Source organism: Symphalangus syndactylus, chromosome 20 (assembly GCF_028878055.3).
Source record: "Symphalangus syndactylus isolate Jambi chromosome 20, NHGRI_mSymSyn1-v2.1_pri, whole genome shotgun sequence".
Classification (NCBI taxonomy): Eukaryota; Metazoa; Chordata; class Mammalia; order Primates; family Hylobatidae; genus Symphalangus; species Symphalangus syndactylus.
The window spans coordinates 1,334,854-1,355,229 of record NC_072442.2 but is presented as its reverse complement, the minus strand read 5'-3'; positions in this window follow the sequence as shown (position 1 = coordinate 1,355,229).

Sequence of the window (20,376 nt, the reverse complement as noted above, 5' to 3'; positions counted from 1 at the left end):
TTTCTGTAGAAACTGCAATTGGACATTCTGAGCGCTAAGAGGCCTATATTGGGAAAAAGAATGTCTACAAATAAAAACTACACAGAAGAATTGTGTGAAACTTCTTTCTGTTCTGTTTGTTCAACTAAAAGAGTTGAACCTTAGTTTTGATTGAGCCGTTCTGAAACACTCTTTCTGTAGAAAATGCAAGTGGAGATTCGGAGCGCTAAGAGGGTAATAGTGGAAAAAGGAATGTCTCCAAATATAAACTACACAGAATCATTCTGTGAAACTTTATTCTGATCTGTGCATTCAGCTAACAGAGTTAAACCATACTTTTGATTGAGCAGATCTGAACTCTCTTTCTGTAGAAAATGCAACTGGACATTTCGAGCGCTGAGAGAGTAGTAGTGGAAAAAGGAATATATTCAAATATAAACTACATAGAAGCATTCTGTGAAACTTCTTTCTGATCTGAGCATTCAGCTAACAGAGTTAAACCATACTTTTGATTGAGCAGTTTTGAAACACTCTGTCTGTAGAAAATGCAACTGGACATTCGTAGCGCTAAGTGGGTAATTGTGGAAAAAAGAATATGTTCAAATATAAACTACACAGAAGCAGTGTATGAAACTTCTTTCTGTTCTGTGCATTCAACTAACAGATTTGAACCTTACTTTTGATTGAGCCTTTCTGAAACACTCTTTCTTTAGAAACTGCAATTGGACATTCTGAGCGCTAAGAGGCCTCTATTGGGAAAAATAATATCTTCAAATAAAAACTACACAGAAGCATTGTGTGAAACTTATTTCTGATATGTTCATTAAGCTAACAGAGTTAAACCATACTTTTGATTGCGCAGTTCTGAACACTCTTTCTGTAGAAAATGCAAGTGGACATTCGGAGCGCTAAGAGGGTAATAGTGGAAAAAGGAATATATTCAAATATAAACTACACAGTAGCATTCTGTGAAAATTCTTTCTGTTCTGTGCTTTCAACTAACAGAGTTGAACCTTACTTTTGATTGAGCCGTTCTGAAACACTCTTTCTGTAGAAACTGCAATTGGACATGCTAAGCGCTAAGAGGCCTACATTGGGAAAAAGAATATCTTCAAATAAAAACTACACAGATGCATTCTGTGAAACTTATTTCTGATCTGTAAATTCAGTTAACAGAGATAAAACATATTTTTGATTGAGCAGTTATGAAACACTCTTTTTGTAGAAAATGCAAGTGGAGATTCGGAGCGCTAAGTGGGTAATAGTGGAAAATGGAATGTCTTCAAATATAAACTACACAGAATCATTCGGTGAAACTTCTTTCTGATCTGTGCATTCAGCTAACAGAGTTAAACCATACTTTTGATTGAGCAGATCTGAACACTCTTTCTGTAGAAAATGCAACTGGACATTTGGAGCGCTAAGAGCGTAGTAGTGGAAAAAGGAATATATTCAAATATAAACTACACAGAAGCATTCTGTGAAACTTCTTTCTGATCTGAGCATTCAGCTAACAGATTTAAACCATACTTTTGATTGAGCAGTTTTGAAACACTCTGTCTGTAGAAAATGCAACTGGACATTCGTAGCGCTAAGTGGGTAATAGTGGAAAAAAGAATATGTTCAAATATAAACTACACAGAAGCATTGTATGAAACTTATTTCTGTTCTGTGCATTCAAATAACAGAGTTGAACCTTACATTTGATTGAGCCTTTCTGAAACGCTCTTTCTGTAGAAACTGCAATTGGACATTCTGAGCGCTAAGAGGCCTATATTGGGAAAAATAATATCTTCAAATAAAAACTACACAGAAGCATTGTGTGAAACTTATTTCTGATATGTTCATTAAGCTAACAGAGTTAAACCATACTTTTGATTGCGCAGTTCTGAACACTCTTTCTGTAGAAAATGCAAGTGGACATTCGGAGCGCTAAGAGGGTAATAGTGGAAAAAGTAATATATTCAAATATAAACTACACAGTAGCATTCTGTGAAAATTCTTTCTGTTCTGTGCATTCAACTAACAGAGTTGAACCATACTTTTGATTGAGCCGTTCTGAAACACTCTTTCTGTAGAAACTGCAATTGGACATGCTAATCGCTAAGAGGCCTACATTGGGAAAAAGAATATATTCAAATAAAAACTACACAGATGCATTCTGTGAAACTTATTTCTGATCTGTAAATTCAGTTAACAGAGATAAAACATATTTTTGATTGAGCAGTTATGAAACACTCTTTTTGTAGAAAATGCAAGTGGAGATTCGGAGCGCTAAGAGGGTAATAGTGGAAAAAGGAATGTCTTCAAATATAAACTACACAGAATCATTCGGTGAAACTTCTTTCTGATCTGTGCATTCAGCTAACAGAGTTAAACCATACTTTTGATTGAGCAGTTTTGAAACACTCTGTCTGTATAAAATGCAACTGGACATTCGTAGCGCTAAGTGGGTAATAGTGGAAAAAAGAATATGTTCAAATATAAACTACACAGAAGCATTCTGTGAAACTTCTTTCTGTTCTGTGCATTCAACTAACAGTGTTGAACCTTACTTTTGATTGAGCCGTTCTGAAACACTCTTTCTGTAGAAACTGCAATTGGACATTCTGAGCGCTAAGAGGCCTATATTGGGAAAAAGTATGTCTACAAATAAAAACTACACAGAAGAATTGTGTGAAACTTCTTTCTGTTCTGTTTGTTCAAGTAAAAGAGTTGAATCTTAGTTTTGATTGAGCCGTTCTGACACACTCTTTCTGTAGAAAATGCAAGTGGAGTTTCGGAGCGCTAAGAGGGTAATAGTGGAAAAAGGAATGTCTCCAAATATAAACTACACAGAATCATTCTGTGAAATTTCTTTCTGATCTGTGCATTCAGCTAACAGAGTTAAAACATACTTTTGATTCAGCAGATCTGAACACTCTTTCTGTAGAAAATGCAACTGGACATTTGGAGCGCTAAGAGAGTAGTAGTGGAAAAAGGAATATATTCAAATATAAACTACACAGAAGCATTCTGTGAAACTTCTTTCTGATCTGAGCATTCAGCTAACAGAGTTAAACCATACTTTTGATTGAGCAGTTTTGAAACACTCTGTCTGTAGAAAATGCAACTGGACATTCGTAGCGCTAAGTGGGTAATAGTGGAAAAAAGAATATGTTCAAATATAAACTACACAGAAGCATTCTGTGAAACTACTTTCTGTTCTGTGCATTCAACTAACAGAGTTGAACCTTACGTTTGATTGAGCCGTTCTGAAACACTCTTTCTGTAGAAACTGCAATTGGACATTCTGAGCGCTAAGAGGCCTCTATTGGGAAAAATAATATCTTCAAATAAAAACTACACAGAAGCATTGTGTGAAACTTATTTCTGATATGTTCATTAAGCTAACAGAGTTAAACCATACTTTTGATTTTGCAGTTCTGAACACTCTTTCTGTAGAAAATGCAAGTGGACATTCGGAGCGCTAAGAGGGTAATAGTGGAAAAAGGAATATATTCAAATATAAACTACACAGTAGCATTCTGTGAAAATTCTTTCTGTTCTGTGCATTCAACTAACAGAGTTGAACCTTACTTTAGATTGAGCTGTTCTGAAACACTCTTTCTGTAGAAACTGCAATTGGACATGCTAAGCGCTAAGAGGCCTACACTGGGAAAAAGAATATCTTCAAATAAAAACTACACAGATGCATTCTGTGAAACTTATTTCTGATCTGTAAATTCAGTTAACAGAGATAAAACATATTTTTGATTGAGCAGTTATGAAACACTCCTTTTGTAGAAAATGCAAGTGGAGATTCGGAGCGCTAAGGGGGTAATAGTGGAAAAAGGAATGTCTTCAAATATAAACTACAAAGAATCATTCGGTGAAACTTCTTTCTGATCTGTGCATTCAGCTAACAGAGTTAAACCATACTTTTGATTGAGCAGATCTGAACACTCTTTCTGTAGAAAATGCAACTGGACATTTGGAGCGCTAAGAGCGTAGTAGTGGAAAAAGGAATATATTCAAATATAAACTACACAGCAGCATTCTGTGAAACTTCTTTCTGATCTGAGCATTCAGCAAACACAGTTAAACCATACTTTTGATTGAGCAGTTTTGAAACACTCTGTCTGTAGAAAATGCAACTGGAGATTCGTAGCGCTAAGTGGGTAATAGTGGAAAAAAGAATATGTTCAAATATAAACTACACAGAAGCATTGTATGAAACTTCTTTCTGTTCTGTGCATTCAACTAACAGAGTTGAACCTTACTTTTGATTGAGCCGTTCTGAAACACTCTTTCTGTAGAAACTGCAATTGGACATTCTGAGCGCTAAGAGGCCTATATTGGGAAAAAGGATGTCTACAAATAAAAACTACACAGAAGAATTGTGTGAAACTACTTTCTGTTCTGTTTGTTCAACTAAAGGAGTTGAACCTTAGTTTTGATTGAGCCGTTCTGAAACACTCTTTCTGTAGAAAATGCAAGTGGAGATTCGGAGCGCTAAGAGGGTAATAGTGGAAATAGGAATGTCTCCAAATATAAACTACACAGAATCATTCTGTGAAACTTCTTTCTGATCTGTGCATTCAGCTAACAGAGTTAAAACATACTTTTGATTCAGCAGATCTGAACACTCTTTCTGTAGAAAATGCAACTGGACATTTGGAGCGCTAAGAGAGTAGTAGTGGAAAAAGGAATATATTCAAATATAAACTACACAGAAGCATTCTGTGAAACTTCTTTCTGATCTGAGCATTCAGCTAACAGAGTTAAACCATACTTTTGATTGAGCAGTTTTGAAACACTCTGTCTGTAGAAAATGCAACCGGACATTCGTAGCGCTAAGTGGGTAATAGTGGAAAAAAGAATATGTTCAAATATAAACTACAGAGAAGCATTCTGTGAAACTTCTTTCTGTTCTGTGCATTCAACTAACAGATTTGAACCTTACTTTTGATTGAGCCGTTCTGAAACACTCTTTCTGTAGAAACTGCAATTGGACATTCTGAGCGCTAAGAGGCCTCTATTGGGAAAAATAATATCTTCAAATAAAAACTACACAGAAGCATTGTGTGAAACTTATTTCTGATATGTTCATTAAGCTAACAGAGTTAAACCATACTTTTGATTGCGCAGTTCTGAACACTCTTTCTGTAGAAAATGCAAGTGGACATTCGGAGCGCTAAGAGGGTAATAGTGGAAAAAGGAATATATTCAAATATAAACTACACAGTAGCATTCTGTGAAAATTCTTTCTGTTCTGTGCATTCAACTAACAGAGTTGAACCTTACTTTTGATTGAGCCGTTCTGAAACACTCTTTCTGTAGAAACTGCAATTGGACATGCTAAGCGCTAAGAGGCCTACATTGGGAAAAAGAATATCTTCAAATAAAAACTACACAGATGCATTCTGTGAAACTTATTTCTGATCTGTAAATTCAGTTAACAGAGATAAAACATATTTTTGATTGAGCAGTTATGAAACACTCTTTTTGTAGAAAATGCAAGTGGAGATTCGGAGCGCAAAGAGGGTAATAGTGGAAATAGGAATGTCTTCAAATATAAACTACACAGAATCATTCGGTAAAACTTTTTTCTGATCTGTGCATTCAGCTAACAGAGTTAAACCATACTTTTGATTGAGCAGATCTGAACACTCTTTCTGTAGAAAATGCAACTGGACATTTGGAGCCCTAAGAGCGTAGTAGTGGAAAAAGGAATATATTCAAATATAAACTACACAGAAGCATTCTGTGAAACTTCTTTCTGATCTGAGCATTCAGCAAACAGAGTTAAACCATACTTTCGATTGAGCAGTTTTGAAACACTCTGTCTGTAGAAAATGCAACTGGACATTCGTAGCGCTAAGTGGGTAATAGTGGAAAAAAGAATATGTTCAAATATAAACTACAGAGAAGCATTCTGTGAAACTTCTTTCTGTTCTGTGCATTCAACTAACAGAGTTGAACCTTACTTTTGATTGAGCCTTTCTGAAACACTCTTTCTGTAGAAACTGCAATTGCACATTCGGAGCGCTAAGAGGCCTCTAATGGGAAAAATAATATCTTCAAATAAAAACTACACAGAAGCATTGTGTGAAACTTATTTCTGATATGTTCATTAAGCTAACAGAGTTAAACCATACTTTTGATTGCGCAGTTCTGAACACTCTTTCTGTAGAAAATGCAAGTGGACTTTCGGAGCGCTAAGAGGGTTATAGTGGAAAAAGGAATATATTCAAATATAAACTACACAGTAGAATTCTGTGAAAATTCTTTCTGTTCTGTGCATTCAACTAACAGAGTTGAACCTTACTTTTGATTGAGCCGTTCTGAAACACTCTTTCTGTAGAAACTGCAATTGGACATGCTAAGCGCTAAGAGGCCTACATTGGGAAAAAGAATATCTTCAAATAAAAACTACACAGATGCATTCTGTGAAACTTATTTCTGATCTGTAAATTCAGTTAACAGAGATAAAACATATTTTTGATTGAGCAGTTATGAAACACTCTTTTTGTAGAAAATGCAAGTGGAGATTCGGAGCGCAAAGAGGGTAATAGTGGAAAAAGGAATGTCTTCAAATATAAACTACACAGAATCATTCGGTAAAACTTCTTTCTGATCTGTGCATTCAGCTAACAGAGTTAAACCATACTTTTGATTGAGCAGATCTGAACACTCTTTCTGTAGAAAATGCAACTGGACATTTGGAGCGCTAAGAGCGTAGTAGTGGAAAAAGGAATATATTCAAATATAAACTACACAGAAGCATTCTGTGAAACTTCTTTCTGATCTGAGCATTCAGCTAACAGAGTTAAACCATACTTTTGATTGAGCAGTTTTGAAACACTCTTTCTGTAGAAACTGCAATTGGACATTCTGAGCGCTAAGAGGCCTATATTGGGAAAAAGTATGTCTACAAATAAAAACTACACAGAAGAATTGTGTGAAACTTCTTTCTGTTCTGTTTGTTCAAGTAAAAGAGTTGAATCTTAGTTTTGATTGAGCCGTTCTGACACACTCTTTCTGTAGAAAATGCAAGTGGAGTTTCGGAGCGCTAAGAGGGTAATAGTGGAAAAAGGAATGTCTCCAAATATAAACTACACAGAATCATTCTGTGAAATTTCTTTCTGATCTGTGCATTCAGCTAACAGAGTTAAAACATACTTTTGATTCAGCAGATCTGAACACTCTTTCTGTAGAAAATGCAACTGGACATTTGGAGCGCTAAGAGAGTAGTAGTGGAAAAAGGAATATATTCAAATATAAACTACACAGAAGCATTCTGTGAAACTTCTTTCTGAACTGAGCATTCAGCTAACAGAGTTAAACCATACTTTTGATTGAGCAGTTTTGAAACACTCTGTCTGTAGAAAATGCAACTGGACATTCGTAGCGCTAAGTGGGTAATAGTGGAAAAAAGAATATGTTCAAATATAAACTACACAGAAGCATTCTGTGAAACTTCTTTCTGTTCTGTGCATTCAACGAACAGAGTTGAACCTTACATTTGATTGAGCCTTTCTGAAACGCTCTTTCTGTAGAAACTGCAATTGGACATTCTGAGCGCTAAGAGGCCTATATTGGGAAAAATAATATCTTCAAATAAAAACTACACAGAAGCATTGTGTGAAACTTATTTCTGATATGTTCATTAAGCTAACAGAGTTAAACCATACTTTTGATTGCGCAGTTCTGAACACTCTTTCTGTAGAAAATGCAAGTGGACATTCGGAGCGCTAAGAGGGTAATAGTGGAAAAAGGAATATATTCAAATATAAACTACACAGTAGCATTCTGTGAAAATTCTTTCTGTTCTGTGCATTCAACTAACAGAGTTGAACCTTACTTTTGATTGAGCCGTTCTGAAACACTCTTTCTGTAGAAACTGCAATTGGACATGCTAAGCGCTAAGAGGCCTACATTGGGAAAAAGAATATCTTCAAATAAAAACTACACAGATGCATTCTGTGAAACTTATTTCTGATCTGTAAATTCAGTTAACAGTGATAAAACATATTTTTGATTGAGCAGGTATGAAACACTCTTTTTGTAGAAAATGCAAGTGGAGATTCGGAGCGCTAAGAGGGTAATAGTGGAAAAAGGAATGTCTTCAAATATAAACTACACAGAATCATTCGGTGAAACTTCTTTCTGATCTGTGCATTCAGCTAACAGAGTTAAACCATACTTTTGATTGAGCAGATCCGAACACTCTTTCTGTAGAAAATGCAACTGGACATTTGGAGCGCTAAGAGCGTAGTAGTGGAAAAAGGAATATATTCAAACATAAACTACACAGAAGCATTCTGTGAAACTTCTTTCTGATCTGAGCATTCAGCTAACAGAGTTAAACCATACTTTTGATTGAGCAGTTTTGAAACACTCTGTCTGTAGAAAATGCAACTGGACATTCGTAGCGCTAAGTGGGTAATAGTGGAAAAAAGAATATGTTCAAATATAAACTACACAGAAGCATTGTATGAAACTTCTTTCTGTTCTGTGCATTCAACTAACAGAGTTGAACCTTACTTTGATTGAGCCGTTCTGAAACACTCTTTCTGTAGAAACTGCAATTGGACATTCTGAGCGCTAAGAGGCCTATATTGGGAAAAAGAATGTTTACAAATAAAAACTACACAGAAGAATTGTGTGAAACTACTTTCTGTTCTGTTTGTTCAACTAAAAGAGTTGAACCTTAGTTTTGATTGAGCCGTTCTGAAACACTCTTTCTGTAGAAAATGCAAGTGGAGATTCGGAGCGCTAAGAGGGTAATAGTGGAAAAAGGAATGTCTCCAAATATAAACTACACAGAATCATTCTGTGAAACTTTATTCTGATCTGTGCATTCAGCTAACAGAGTTAAACCATAATTTTGATTGAGCAGATCTGAACTCTCTTTCTGTAGAAAATGCAACTGGACATTTGGAGCGCTGAGAGAGTAGTAGTGGAAAAAGGAATATATTCAAATATAAACTACACAGAAGCATTCTGTGAAATTTCTTTCTGATCTGAGCATTCAGCTAACAGAGTTAAACCATAGTTTTGATTGAGCAGTTTTGAAACACTCTGTCTGTAGAAAATGCAACTGGACATTCGTAGCGCTAAGTGGGTAATTGTGGAAAAAAGAATATGTTCAAATATAAACTACACAGAAGCAGTGTATGAAACTTCTTTCTGTTCTGTGCATTCAACTAACAGAGTTGAACCTTACTTTTGATTGAGCCTTTCTGAAACACTCTTTCTGTAGAAACTGCAATTGGACATTCTGAGCGCTAAGAGGCCTATATTGGGAAAAATAATATCTTCAAATAAAAACTACACAGAAGCATTGTGTGAAACTTATTTCTGATATGTTCATTAAGCTAACAGAGTTAAACCATACTTTTGTTTGCGCAGTTCTGAACACTCTTTCTGTAGAAAATGCAAGTGGACATTCGGAGCGCTAAGAGGGTAATAGTGGAAAAAGGAATATATTCAAATGTAAACTACACAGTAGCATTCTGTGAAAATTCTTTCTGTTCTGTGCATTCAACTAACAGAATTGAACCTTACTTTTGATTGAGCCGTTCTGAAACACTCTTTCTCTAGAAACTGCAATTGGACATGCTAAGCGCTAAGAGGCCTACACTGGGAAAAAGAATATCTTCAAATAAAAACTACACAGATGCATTCTGTGAAACTTATTTCTGATCTGTAAATTCAGTTAACAGAGATAAAACATATTTTTGATTGAGCAGTTATGAAACACTCTTTTTGTAGAAAATGCAAGTGGAGATTCGGAGCGCTAAGAGGGTAATAGTGGAAAAAGGAATGTCTTCAAATATAAACTACACAGAATCATTCGGTGAAACTTCTTTCTGATCTGTGCATTCAGCTAACAGAGTTAAACCATACTTTTGATTGAGCAGATCTGAACACTCTTTCTGTAGAAAATGCAACTGGACATTTGGAGCGCTAAGAGCGTAGTAGTGGAAAAAGGAATATATTCAAATATAAACTTCACAGAAGCATTCTGTGAAACTTCTTTCTGATCTGAGCATTCAGCTAACAGAGTTAAACCTTACTTTTGATTGAGCAGTTTTGAAACACTCTGTCTGTAGAAAATGCAACTGGACATTCGTAGCGCTTAGTGGGTAATAGTGGAAAAAAGAATATGTTCAAATATAAACTACACAGAAGCATTGTATGAAACTTCTTTCTGTTCTGTGCATTCAACTAACAGAGTTGAACCTTACTTTTGATTGAGCCTTTCTGAAACGCTCTTTCTATAGAAACTGCAATTGGACATTCTGAGCGCTAAGAGGCCTATATTGGGAAACATAATATCTTCAAATAAAAACTACACAGAAGCATTGTGTGAAACTTATTTCTGATATGTTCATTAAGCTAACAGAGTTAAACCATACTTTTGATTGCGCAGTTCTGAACACTCTTTCTGTAGAAAATGCAAGTGGACATTCGGAGCGCTAAGAGGGTAATAGTGGAAAAAGGAATATATTCAAATATAAACTACACAGTAGCATTCTGTGAAAATTCTTTCTGTTCTGTGCATTCAACTAACAGAGTTGAACCTTACTTTTGATTGAGCCGTTCTGAAACACTCTTTCTGTAGAAACTGCAATTGGACATGCTAAGCGCTAAGAGGCCTACATTGGGAAAAAGAATATCTTCAAATAAAAACTACACAGATGCATTCTGTGAAACTTATTTCTGATCTGTAAATTCAGTTAACAGAGATAAAACATATTTTTGATTGAGCAGTTATGAAACAGTCTTTTTGTAGAAAATGCAAGTGGAGATTCGGAGCGCTAAGAGGGTAATAGTGGAAAAAGGAATGTCTTCAAATATAAACTACACAGAATCATTCGGTGAAACTTCTTTCTGATCTGTGCATTCAGCTAACAGAGTTAAACCATACTTTTGATTGAGCAGATCTGAACACTCTTTCTGTAGAAAATGCAACTGGACATTTGGAGCGCTAAGAGCGTAGTAGTGGAAAAAGTAATATATTCAAATATAAACTACACAGAAGCATTCTGTGAAACTTTTTTCTGATCTGAGCATTCAGCTAACAGAGTTAAACCATACTTTTGATTGAGCAGTTTTGAAACACTCTGTCTGTAGAAAATGCAACTGGACATCCGTAGCGCTAAGTGGGTAATAGTGGAAAAAAGAATATGTTCAAATATATACTACACAGAAGCATTGTATGAAACTTCTTTCTGTTCTGTGCATTCAACTAACAGAGTTGAACCTTACTTTTGATTGAGCCGTTCTGAAACACTCTTTCTGTAGAAACTGCAATTGGACATTCTGAGCGCTAAGAGGCCTATATTGGGAAAAAGAATGTCTACAAATAAAAACTACACAGAAGAATTGTGTGAAACTTCTTTCTGTTCTGTTTGTTCAACTAAAAGAGTTGAACCTTAGTTTTGATTGAGCCGTTCTGAAACACTCTTTCTGTAGAAAATGCAAGTGGAGATTCGGAGCGCTAAGAGGGTAATAGTGGAAAAAGGAATGTCTCCAAATATAAACTACACAGAATCATTCTGTGAAACTTTATTCTGATCTGTGCATTCAGCTAACAGAGTTAAACCATACTTTTGATTGAGCAGATCTGAACTCTCTTTCTGTAGAAAATGCAACTGGACATTTGGAGCGCTGAGAGAGTAGTAGTGGAAAAAGGAATATATTCAAATATAAACTACATAGAAGCATTCTGTGAAACTTCTTTCTGATCTGAGCATTCAGCTAACAGAGTTAAACTATACTTTTGATTGAGCAGTTTTGAAACACTCTGTCTGTAGAAAATGCAACTGGACATTCGTAGCGCTAAGTGGGTAATTGTGGAAAAAAGAATATGTTCAAATATAAACTACACAGAAGCAGTGTATGAAACTTCTTTCTGTTCTGTGCATTCAACTAACAGAGTTGAACCTTACATTTGATTGAGCCTTTCTGAAACACTCTTTCTGTAGAAACTGCAATTGGACATTCTGAGCGCTAAGAGGCCTCTATTGGGAAAAATAATATCTTCAAATAAAAACTACACAGAAGCATTGTGTGAAACTTATTTCTGATATGTTCATTAAGCTAACAGAGTTAAACCATACTTTTGATTGCGCAGTTCTGAACACTCTTTCTGTAGAAAATGCAAGTGGACATTCGGAGCGCTAAGAGGGAAATAGTGGAAAAAGGAATATATTCAAATATAAACTACACAGTAGCATTCTGTGAAAATTCTTTCTGTTCTGTGCTTTCAACTAACAGAGTTGAACCTTACTTTTGATTGAGCCGTTCTGAAACACTCTTTCTGTAGAAACTGCAATTGGACATGCTAAGCGCTAAGAGGCCTATATTGGGAAAAAGAATATCTTCAAATAAAAACTACACAGATGCATTCTGTGAAACTTATTTCTGATCTGTAAATTCAGTTAACAGAGATAAAACATATTTTTGATTGAGCAGTTATGAAACACTCTTTTTGTAGAAAATGCAAGTGGAGATTCGGAGCGCTAAGTGGGTAATAGTGGAAAATGGAATGTCTTCAAATATAAACTACACAGAATCATTCGGTGAAACTTCTTTCTGATCTGTGCATTCAGCTAACAGAGTTAAACCATACTTTTGATTGAGCAGATCTGAACACTCTTTCTGTAGAAAATGCAACTGGACATTTGGAGCGCTAAGAGCGTAGTAGTGGAAAAAGGAATATATTCAAATATAAACTACACAGAAGCATTCTGTGAAACTTCTTTCTGATCTGAGCATTCAGCTAACAGATTTAAACCATACTTTTGATTGAGCAGTTTTGAAACACTCTGTCTGTAGAAAATGCAACTGGACATTCGTAGCGCTAAGTGGGTAATAGTGGAAAAAAGAATATGTTCAAATATAAACTACACAGAAGCATTGTATGAAACTTATTTCTGTTCTGTGCATTCAACTAACAGAGTTGAACCTTACATTTGATTGAGCCTTTCTGAAACGCTCTTTCTGTAGAAACTGCAATTGGACATTCTGAGCGCTAAGAGGCCTATATTGGGAAAAATAATATCTTCAAATAAAACTACACAGAAGCATTGTGTGAAACTTATTTCTGATATGTTCATTAAGCTAACAGAGTTAAACCATACTTTTGATTGCGCAGTTCTGAACACTCTTTCTGTAGAAAATGCAAGTGGACATTCGGAGCGCTAAGAGGGTAATAGTGGAAAAAGGAATATATTCAAATATAAACTACACAGTAGCATTCTGTGAAAATTCTTTCTGTTCTGTGCATTCAACTAACAGATTTGAACCTTACTTTTGATTGAGCCGTTCTGAAACACTCTTTCTGTAGAAACTGCAATTGGACATGCTAAGCGCTAAGAGGCCTACATTGGGAAAAAGAATATCTTCAAATAAAAACTACACAGATGCATTCTGTGAAACTTATTTCTGATCTGTAAATTCAGTTAACAGAGATAAAACATATTTTTGATTGAGCAGTTATGAAACACTCTTTTTGTAGAAAATGCAAGTGGAGATTCGGAGCGCTAAGAGGGTAATAGTGGAAAAAGGAATGTCTTCAAATATAAACTACACAGAATCATTCGGTGAAACTTCTTTCTGATCTGTGCATTCAGCTAACAGAGTTAAACCATACTTTTGATTGAGCAGATCTGAACACTCTTTCTGTAGAAAATGCAACTGGACATTTTTAGCGCTAAGAGCGTAGTAGTGGAAAAAGGAATATATTCAAATATAAACTACACAGAAGCATTCTGTGAAACTTCTTTCTGATCTGAGCATTCAGCTAACAGAGTTAAACCATACTTTTGATTGAGCAGTTTTGAAACACTCTGTCTGTAGAAAATGCAACTGGACATTCGTAGCGCTAAGTGGGTAATAGTGGAAAAAAGAATATGTTCAAATATAAACTACACAGAAGCATTGTATGAAACTTCTTTCTGTTCTGTGCATTCAACTAACAGAGTTGAACCTTACTTTTGATTGAGCCGTTCTGAAACACTCTTTCTGTAGAAACTGCAATTGGACATTCTGAGCGCTAAGAGGCCTATATTGGGAAAAAGAATGTTTACAAATAAAAACTACACAGAAGAATTGTGTGAAACTTCTTTCTGTTCTGTTTGTTCAACTAAAAGAGTTGAACCTTAGTTTTGATTGAGCCGTTCTGAAACACTCTTTCTGTAGAAAATGCAAGTGGAGATTCGGAGCGCTAAGAGGGTAATAGTGGAAAAAGGAATGTCTCCAAATATAAACTACACAGAATCATTCTGTGAAACTTTATTCTGTTCTGTGCATTCAGCTAACAGAGTTAAACCATACTTTTGATTGAGCAGATCTGAACTCTCTTTCTGTAGAAAATGCAACTGGACATTTGGAGCGCTGAGAGAGTAGTAGTGGAAAAAGGAATATATTCAAATATAAACTACACAGAAGCATTCTGTGAAATTTCTTTCTGATCTGAGCATTCAGCTAACAGAGTTAAACCATAGTTTTGATTGAGCAGTTTTGAAACACTCTGTCTGTAGAAAATGCAACTGGACATTCGTAGCGCTAAGTGGGTAATTGTGGAAAAAAGAATATGTTCAAATATAAACTACACAGAAGCAGTGTATGAAACTTCTTTCTGTTCTGTGCATTCAACTAACAGAGTTGAACCTTACTTTTGATTGAGCCTTTCTGAAACACTCTTTCTGTAGAAACTGCAATTGGACATTCTGAGCGCTAAGAGGCCTATATTGGGAAAAATAATATCTTCAAATAAAAACTACACAGAAGCATTGTGTGAAACTTATTTCTGATATGTTCATTAAGCTAACAGAGTTAAACCATACTTTTGTTTGCGCAGTTCTGAACACTCTTTCTGTAGAAAATGCAAGTGGACATTCGGAGCGCTAAGAGGGTAATAGTGGAAAAAGGAATATATTCAAATGTAAACTACACAGTAGCATTCTGTGAAAATTCTTTCTGTTCTGTGCATTCAACTAACAGAGTTGAACCTTACTTTTGATTGAGCCGTTCTGAAACACTCTTTCTCTAGAAACTGCAATTGGACATGCTAAGCGCTAAGAGGCCTACACTGGGAAAAAGAATATCTTCAAATAAAAACTACACAGATGCATTCTGTGAAACTTATTTCTGATCTGTAAATTCAGTTAACAGAGATAAAACATATTTTTGATTGAGCAGTTATGAAACACTCTTTTTGTAGAAAATGCAAGTGGAGATTCGGAGCGCTAAGAGGGTAATAGTGGAAAAAGGAATGTCTTCAAATATAAACTACACAGAATCATTCGGTGAAACTTCTTTCTGATCTGTGCATTCAGCTAACAGAGTTAAACCATACTTTTGATTGAGCAGATCTGAACACTCTTTCTGTAGAAAATGCAACTGGACATTTGGAGCGCTAAGAGCGTAGTAGTGGAAAAAGGAATATATTCAAATATAAACTTCACAGAAGCATTCTGTGAAACTTCTTTCTGATCTGAGCATTCAGCTAACAGAGTTAAACCATACTTTTGATTGAGCAGTTTTGAAACACTCTGTCTGTAGAAAATGCAACTGGACATTCGTAGCGCTTAGTGGGTAATAGTGGAAAAAAGAATATGTTCAAATATAAACTACACAGAAGCATTGTATGAAACTTCTTTCTGTTCTGTGCATTCAACTAACAGAGTTGAACCTTACTTTTGATTGAGCCTTTCTGAAACGCTCTTTCTATAGAAACTGCAATTGGACATTCTGAGCGCTAAGAGGCCTATATTGGGAAAAATAATATCTTCAAATAAAAACTACACAGAAGCATTGTGTGAAACTTATTTCTGATATGTTCATTAAGCTAACAGAGTTAAACCATACTTTTGATTGCGCAGTTCTGAACACTCTTTCTGTAGAAAATGCAAGTGGACATTCGGAGCGCTAAGAGGGTAATAGTGGAAAAAGGAATATATTCAAATATAAACTACACAGTAGCATTCTGTGAAAATTCTTTCTGTTCTGTGCATTCAACTGACAGAGTTGAACCATACTTTTGATTGAGCCGTTCTGAAACACTCTTTCTGTAGAAACTGCAATTGGACATGCTAAGCGCTAAGAGGCCTACATTGGGAAAAAGAATATCTTCAAATAAAAACTACACAGATGCATTCTGTGAAACTTATTTCTGATCTGTAAATTCAGTTAACAGAGATAAAACATATTTTTGATTGAGCAGTTATGAAACAGTCTTTTTGTAGAAAATGCAAGTGGAGATTCGGAGCGCTAAGAGGGTAATAGTGGAAAAAGGAATGTCTTCAAATATAAACTACACAGAATCATTCGGTGAAACTTCTTTCTGATCTGTGCATTCAGCTAACAGAGTTAAACCATACTTTTGATTGAGCAGATCTGAACACTCTTTCTGTAGAAAATGCAACTGGACATTTGGAGCGCTAAGAGCGTAGTAGTGGAAAAAGGAATATATTCAAATATAAACTACACAGAAGCATTCTGTGAAACTTTTTTCTGATCTGAGCATTCAGCTAACAGAGTTAAACCATACTTTTGATTGAGCAGTTTTGAAACACTCTGTCTGTAGAAAATGCAACTGGACATCCGTAGCGCTAAGTGGGTAATAGTGGAAAAAAGAATATGTTCAAATATAAACTACACAGAAGCATTGTATGAAACTTCTTTCTGTTCTGTGCATTCAACTAACAGAGTTGAACCTTACTTTTGATTGAGCCGTTCTGAAACACTCTTTCTGTAGAAACTGCAATTGGACATTCTGAGCGCTAAGAGGCCTATATTGGGAAAAAGAATGTCTACAAATAAAAACTACACAGAAGAATTGTGTGAAACTTCTTTCTGTTCTGTTTGTTCAACTAAAAGAGTTGAACCTTAGTTTTGATTGAGCCGTTCTGAAACACTCTTTCTGTAGAAAATGCAAGTGGAGATTCGGAGCGCTAAGAGGGTAATAGTGGAAAAAGGAATGTCTCCAAATATAAACTACACAGAATCATTCTGTGTAACTTTATTCTGATCTGTGCATTCAGCTAACAGAGTTAAACCATACTTTTGATTGAGCAGATCTGAACTCTCTTTCTGTAGAAAATGCAACTGGACATTTGGAGCGCTGAGAGAGTAGTAGTGGAAAAAGGAATATATTCAAATATAAACTACATAGAAGCATTCTGTGAAACTTCTTTCTGATCTGAGCATTCAGCTAACAGAGTTAAACTATACTTTTGATTGAGCAGTTTTGAAACACTCTGTCTGTAGAAAATGCAACTGGACATTCGTAGCGCTAAGTGGGTAATTGTGGAAAAAAGAATATGTTCAAATATAAACTACACAGAAGCAGTGTATGAAACTTCTTTCTGTTCTGTGCATTCAACTAACAGAGTTGAACCTTACATTTGATTGAGCCTTTCTGAAACACTCTTTCTGTAGAAACTGCAATTGGACATTCTGAGCGCTAAGAGGCCTCTATTGGGAAAAATAATATCTTCAAATAAAAACTACACAGAAGCATTGTGTGAAACTTATTTCTGATATGTTCATTAAGCTAACAGAGTTAAACCATACTTTTGATTGCGCAGTTCTGAACACCCTTTCTGTAGAAAATGCAAGTGGACATTCGGAGCGCTAAGAGGGTAATAGTGGAAAAAGGAATATATTCAAATATAAACTACACAGTAGCATTCTGTGAAAATTCTTTCTGTTCTGTGCTTTCAACTAACAGAGTTGAACCTTACTTTTGATTGAGCCGTTCTGAAACACTCTTTCTGTAGAAACTGCAATTGGACATGCTAAGCGCTAAGAGGCCTACATTGGGAAAAAGAATATCTTCAAATAAAAACTACACAGATGCATTCTGTGAAACTTATTTCTGATCTGTAAATTCAGTTAACAGAGATAAAACATATTTTTGATTGAGCAGTTATGAAACACTCTTTTTGTAGAAAATGCAAGTGGAGATTCGGAGCGCTAAGTGGGTAATAGTGGAAAATGGAATGTCTTCAAATATAAACTACACGGAATCATTCGGTGAAACTTCTTTCTGATCTGTGCATTCAGCTAACAGAGTTAAACCATACTTTTGATTGAGCAGATCTGAACACTCTTTCTGTAGAAAATGCAACTGGACATTTGGAGCGCTAAGAGCGTAGTAGTGGAAAAAGGAATATATTCAAATATAAACTACACAGAAGCATTCTGTGAAACTTCTTTCTGATCTGAGCATTCAGCTAACAGATTTAAACCATACTTTTGATTGAGCAGTTTTGAAACACTCTGTCTGTAGAAAATGCAACTGGACATTCGTAGCGCTAAGTGGGTAATAGTGGAAAAAAGAATATGTTCAAATATAAACTACACAGAAGCATTGTATGAAACTTATTTCTGTTCTGTGCATTCAACTAACAGAGTTGAACCTTACATTTGATTGAGCCTTTCTGAAACGCTCTTTCTGTAGAAACTGCAATTGGACATTCTGAGCGCTAAGAGGCCTATATTGGGAAAAATAATATCTTCAAATAAAAACTACACAGAAGCATTGTGTGAAACTTCTTTCTGTTCTGTTTGTTCAACTAAATGAGTTGAACCTTAGTTATGATTGAGCCGTTCTGAAACACTCTTTCTGTAGAAAATGCAATGGAGATTCGGAGCGCTAAGAGGGTAATAGTGGAAAAAGGAATATATTCAAATATAAACTACACAGTAGCATTCTGTGAAAATTCTTTCTGTTCTGTGCATTCAACTAACAGAGTTGAACCTTACTTTTGATTGAGCCGTTCTGAAACACTCTTTCTGTAGAAACTGCAATTGGACATGCTAAGCGCTAAGAGGCCTACATTGGGAAAAAGAATATCTTCAAATAAAAACTACACAGATGCATTCTGTGAAACTTATTTCTGATCTGTAAATTCAGTTAACAGAGATAAAACATATTTTTGATTGAGTAGTTATGAAACACTCTTTTTGTAGAAAATGCAAGTGGAGATTCGGAGCGCTAAGAGGGTAATAGTGGAAAAAGGAATGTCTTCAAATATAAACTACACAGAATCATTCGGTGAAACTTCTTTCTGATCTGTGCATTCAGCTAACAGAGTTAAACCATACTTTTGATTGAGCAGATCTGAACACTCTTTCTGTAGAAAATGCAACTGGACATTTGGAGCGCTAAGAGCGTAGTAGTGGAAAAAGGAATATATTCAAATATAAACTACACAGAAGCATTCTGTGAAACTTCTTTCTGATCTGAGCATTCAGCTAACAGAGTTAAACCATACTTTTGATTGAGCAGTTTTGAAACACTCTGTCTGTAGAAAATGCAACTGGACATTCGTAGCGCTAAGTGGGTAATAGTGGAAAAAAGAATATGTTCAAATATAAACTACACAGAAGCATTGTATGAAACTTCTTTCTGTTCTGTGCATTCAACTAACAGAGTTGAACCTTACTTTTGATTGAGCCGTTCTGATACACTCTTTCTGTAGAAACTGCAATTGGACATTCTGAGCGCTAAGAGGCCTATATTGGGAAAAAGAATGTCTACAAATAAAAACTACACAGAAGAATTGTGTGAAACTTCTTTCTGTTCTGTTTGTTCAACTAAAAGAGTTGAACTTTAGTTTTGATTGAGCCGTTCTGAAACACTCTTTCTGTAGAAAATGCAAGTGGAGATTCGGAGCGCTAAGAGGGTAATAGTGGAAAAAGGAATGTCTCCAAATATAAACTACACAGAATCATTATGTGAAACTTCTTTCTGATCTGTGCATTCAGCTAACAGAGTTAAACCATACTTTTGATTGAGCAGATCTGAACTCTCTTTCTGTAGAAAATGCAACTGGACATTTGGAGCGCTAAGAGAGTACTAGTGGAAAAAGGAATATATTCAAATATAAACTACACAGAAGCATTCTGTGAAACTTCTTTCTGATCTGAGCATTCAGCTAACAGAGTTAAACCATAATTTTGATTGAGCAGTTTTGAAACACTCTGTCTGTAGAAAATGCAACTGGACATTCATAGCGCTAAGTGGGTAATTGTGGAAAAAAAATATGTTCAATTATAAACTAAACAGAAGCAGTGTATGAAACTTCTTTCTGTTCTGTGAATTCAGCTAACAGAGTTGAACCTTACTTTTGATTGAGCCTTTCTGAAACACTCTTTCTGTAGAAACTGCAATTGGACATTCTGAGCGCTAAGAGGCCTATATTGGGAAAAATAATATCTTCAAATAAAAACTACACAGAAGCATTGTGTGAAACTTATTTCTGATATGTTCATTTAGCTAACAGAGTTAAACCATACTTTTGATTGCGCAGTTCTGAACACTCTTTCTGTAGAAAATGCAAGTGGACATTCGGAGCGCTAAGAGGGTAATAGTGGAAAAAGGAATATATT